We start from the raw sequence: 5,402 nt of genomic DNA, 5'->3' as shown, positions 1-5,402 counted from the left end.
CAAAATATGTCCAAAAAGAACCATAAAGGTTCGATACAAAATGTGTGGAAATGCTATTATCTTTCAAAATATATTTTGTAAAATTTTCGCGGATTTTTCTCAAAATGTTCTTTCATTAAAACCTTCCCACTTCAATTACAGACTACTAACAGAAAAATTAAGTCAAATCGGTCCAGCCGTTTCTTAAAAATAATTTTTGCAAGATTTCCGCGGATTTTTCTCAAAACTTTCTTTCATAAAAACCTTCCCACTGTAATTACCGACAACTGAAATAAATGTTGAGTCAAATCGGTCCAGCCGTTCTCAATTGATGCGTTAGTATACATTTTTCTTGCTCCATTTTTATATATATATAGATAAAGTTATTTAAATGTGGGGTAAATCTACCATGGTCAATGTTAAATTGTATTCCCAATATTTTAGGGAAATATTGATTATAACAATTTATATTAATAGTTAATAAAATACAACAGGAATTTAATTTTTGGCAAATAAATTACACTGTGCTACAAAATAACAAAAAAAAAAAAAAAAAAAAAAAAAAAAATTCAGGGGTTCTAATGTACCAATTCTGTTTAGTTGGAGCCCGAAATGAATTTTATAACGGTAAATGGATTTTCAATTTGAAACTTGAATAACTTATTTACTTTATAACGGATTTATATTATTCTTTTTTTCTTTCGAAGAGTACAATTTTTCCTTTCAAACAAGACATATATTTGGTAAATCGGTTGAGGATTGGCTTAGTTACAGCGGTTGAAATGTGAAAAAATACGCATAAACTGACAAAATTTATTTTTCTTCGGAAAATTAAATTAGCTTTCGAAAATGATAAAAAGAAAATTGAATTAGCTTTCGAAAATGATAAAAATCAAAAAAAATCGGTTAAGAAATGGATGACTTATACAGAATTTTGTATTGATTCTATACATATTCTCTAAAGGAACCAAGGGTCTATCTCGTTTCCTTTTGCCTGTTACAAACATAACGGTTTGTAACAGGAAACGGTACAGACCCATATTTCCTTTAGAGAATATGCATAGAATCAATACAAAAATGTGTATAAGTCATACATTTTTTAACCGATTTTTTTTTATTTTTATCATTTTCGAAAGCTAATTCAATTTTCTTCCCCGTTATATAATAATATAAATCCGTTATATAGTAAATAAGCCACGTTTTTCTTTATATTTACCGTTATAAAATTCATTTTCGAAGTGACCCAGAAAAACCAAAGGTATTTTCGTGGTCCAGGGACTCCAACTAAACAGAATTGGTACATTAGAACCCCTGAAAAATTTTCGTGTCGCACAGTGTTATTAACGACTACTTTTAAAAAATGCTTGTTTAAGATATATACTGTACTATAAAATGTATCTGATTATAGATGATTTGAAATAATATTTCTTAATAACTATACACATATATTTTCCTTAAAAAATTTATATTTAATAAAAAAAAACAGTAAGGAAAGTTGTGAAGTCGGGCCGACTATATAATACTGACTATATGATACCCTTTACCACTTTGGGTATATTCTACATATGTGTACTAAAAAACGTGGCATTTTCGAAAGAATATTGACATGAAATTGAACGAACTTAAATATGTGATATTTATCTATATCTAAATCGACTAACATTAATCCCTACACATGTAATTCTGCATGTGACACGCGATATTCGGTATGCTGCACTGTTTAAAATTTAATCTCAATCAGACACCCATTAATTATTTGGTGTACAATTAACATGAATAAGTCGAAATTATATATGGAAGCTAAGTTATATCTATATCTGAACCGATTTCAATCAAAAATTCCAGAGATTAATTTATATTAACTTCAGTATGTTGTATCAATCGGCCTAGCTATGGATCTTTAGTGCACCAATAACTTAAAATCGGACGAAAATATATGTAGGAGGCGTATGTAAATCTGAACCGATTTTCACGAAACTTTGCACACATCATTCTTTGCACACATCATTCTATTCAGTACGCTATACGAAAATCGAAAGATATATGGGGACTTTGTTGCACCATTTACATGAAATCGGACGAAAATATGTATGGGAGCTATATCTAAATCTAAACCGATTTTCACGAAACTCAGCACATGTCATTCTCGACTTAATTCAGTACGCTATGCCAAATTTCGTGCAAAATAAAAGATTTTCAGTGACTTTGGTGCACCATTACCCTAAAATCGGTCGAAAATATATATGGGAGCTATATCTAAATCTGAACCGATTTTCTCCAATTTCAACAGGGTTCGTCCTTGGGCCAAATAAGTGACTTGTGCCAAATTTTTTTACAATTTAACATCAACAGACGGACAGACATGCATAAATCGACTCAGAAAGCAATTCTATGCATATTCTCAAAAGGAACCATGGGTCTATCTCGATTCCTTTTGCCTGTTACAAACATATGCACAAAGGCATAATACCCTCTACCACAGTGAAGGGTATAAAAACGCTTCCATATTTCTTAAAAAATATTCCTTTACTGAATTTATGCTTATATGACCTTTAACTTTCATCTGAAAATATTTCTTCAAAAATATTCTTTTAATAAATCCACGCCAATCAGTGTTTTGAAAAAAAATATTTCTTTACTCTGATAACGACCGAGATTTTTTTTCAAAATCCTAAATTTAATTTAAAAACTTTAATATTTTGTTAATAACCAACTATTTTTGAATAAAATTTATATTAGCAATAGCATTAATGCCTCCACTCCTATAGCAGCTTTAACAATCTTTTGAATATTTATCATGAAAAAAGTATTCAAATAAATACACGAATTTTGGACCATTTACACTTTTTGAAAACTTATAGTGAAAAACCTTCCTTTAATAAATTCACGATTATAGGACCTCCAATTTTTTTCTAAAAATATATCTTGAAAAATATTCCTTTAATAAATTCACGATTATAGGACCTCTAATTCTCTTCTAAAAATATGTATTAAAAAATATTCCTTTAATCAATCCATGCTGCGGGACCATCGACTTCTAAAAATATATCTTGAAAAATACTCGTTTAATCAATCTATGATGCAGGACCATCGAATGCATTCTGAAAATATTCCTTTAATCAATCCATGCTGTAGGACCATCGAATACATTCTGAAAATATTCTTTTAATCAATCCATGCTGCAGGACCATCGACTACATTCTGAAAATATTCTTTTAATAAATCCACGCTTATAGGACCTTCAATTCCTTTTTGGAAATATTCCTTTAATAAATCCACGCTATAGGACCTTCAATTCCTTTTTGGAAATATTCCTTTAATAAATCTACGAGTATAGGAAATATTCTTTTAATAAATCCACGCTTATAGGACCTTTAACTGCCTTAACAAATATTAACTTAAATAAACTATCTTAAAAAAATTCTCTTATAAATCGAAAATTGTTTTTTTAATACATCTTGATAATGTTCTTCTCTGAAATAATATTTTAAGTATTTTAAAATGATTTGTTGCATTTTGTGGATGATACTGTATGCAAATAATGGCTACTTCTATCGTTTGCAGTATGCAATGCGCATAGCCACATGACATGAGCATCTTTGGTAAAAACCAAAATAGTTCCCTAAAAATGTAATTGGAACAAAATCAGTAGGTAGACAGTAGAAAAATTATGCGTACAGTAGTCATCCACACAATGGTCTAGACTTGTTTAACACATGGCACGAAGCGAACTTCTTGTATGGGTTAGTGTCCAACATTTATCACAATTATAGATTTTATGTTTCAAGTCCTTCGCCATATGATGGGGGGTTGGAAAAACTGTTTCTATGTGTTTGTAAATTTATTCGCTCACGCAGAGGAAATTAAAATTTAAGTTCAAATAACTGTCCAAGCCTTTTTGTCTGGCTTTCTAAATGATTTCAAGACGAATGTACAATTTTGTTATAATTTTTTTCTGAAAACATATAAATAGTTCTTAAAGTTTACTTCCAGGTGCCCATGTTACGTCATTGCTGCTATATGAAAAATTTTTAAACAAATCCATTTTAAAAGCAAATAATGCAATGTTTAGCACCCACTCTTGGCGAGACATACTACACATTGTTGCTTTAACCTAAAGGCTATCAAACTAACATAATGCATTTCGTGAACATCCAGAAGTGTTTTTGTGCGCTTCGATGTGCGTCTGTTAGATTTTGGTTTAGGATATTCGATGATGATACGCATTGATATGCAAATGCAATTTCGTACCCTCAAAAATTTACGTATTTTTCGTCTACTAATATAAGGTATAAATGATAGGATGATTGGTATTCGTTTATACAGAAGACCAAAGAATTATGCAAATGTGTATTGGTGTCTCGACATAAAGCTTACTATCAATTTGTTTATGTTACTAGTGGTAGGTAAGGGAATGGGTATAATATCTTTTATTTGAAGTTATTTTAGGGATTGTATAAAATCAGGTCTTTATTGAGTCGAATTTTGGATATTCGCATTTTCGATATCAACAACCACATCTAAAGAAATGGAAAAAGTTTAAGGCTTTTAGCCGAGCGTAGTAGAAACATTACTCTCGCCAAGAAAATATTCATGTGAAATAAACAGGAGAAGGAAAATAAAACTTAAAAAAAGAAACAAGTAACCCAAAAGTTTGTAACAAACGAGGATGTAGGCCTTCGTTTATTTTTCATCAGAGATGAAGTGCACAACGCTTCGGACAGTAAAAAATACCAACGTCCAAAACCTAATTTACCAGTGTAACTTGTAAAACATGGGGAAATGTAAAAAACGTGTTTAAGACTTCGAACCGATATCTAATAATGATCAAATTGTTAGTTTGAAATTTCCAAGCCGTGTGTAACTCCTTGAAATGAAAATGTTAGATCTTATAAATTACATATCTATATTTTTGATGACAGGACGTTAAGAATTATGCAAATTTACAAAGAAAGCGATATACAGGCAAGACATAGGCTTGCTTGTTTTCCACCGAATTATGCCGTACTTTGAAGATATATTATGAACATCAACCCCATAACTTATAAGCGTTGTGACAATTTCAACGTCTGTCAAATTGAAATATTCTTTACACGGGACATGTACTTTTTTCGGAATTTTTTGTAATTTACAGCATATTTTCTTACAGTCCATCTTTCATCCGTTTCTATGATATCGATTTATGAAAATGATAGCTGTTTGTTTTTAACTTTACTAAAATTTCTCTATACATTATTTCCATTTCTCTAGACAAAGGATAAGAAATTTTAACACCACCATATGGAGCCAACGACAGTTTAAATAGCGCAACAGTCTGCTTAGAAACAAAATCTATTTGTTATTAGCTGGACATACAAACATCGCCACAGAATTACATCCTTCGTGAAAATTCCTTCAGTAAACCACTGACCACGTTTACAGTG

Source organism: Musca vetustissima, unplaced genomic scaffold (assembly GCF_032173495.1).
Source record: "Musca vetustissima isolate MV318-11 ecotype Yass unplaced genomic scaffold, APGP_CSIRO_Mvet_v1 utg85597, whole genome shotgun sequence".
Classification (NCBI taxonomy): Eukaryota; Metazoa; Arthropoda; class Insecta; order Diptera; family Muscidae; genus Musca; species Musca vetustissima.
The sequence above is the reverse complement of the archived record's forward strand: the minus strand, read 5'-3'. Positions refer to the sequence as shown.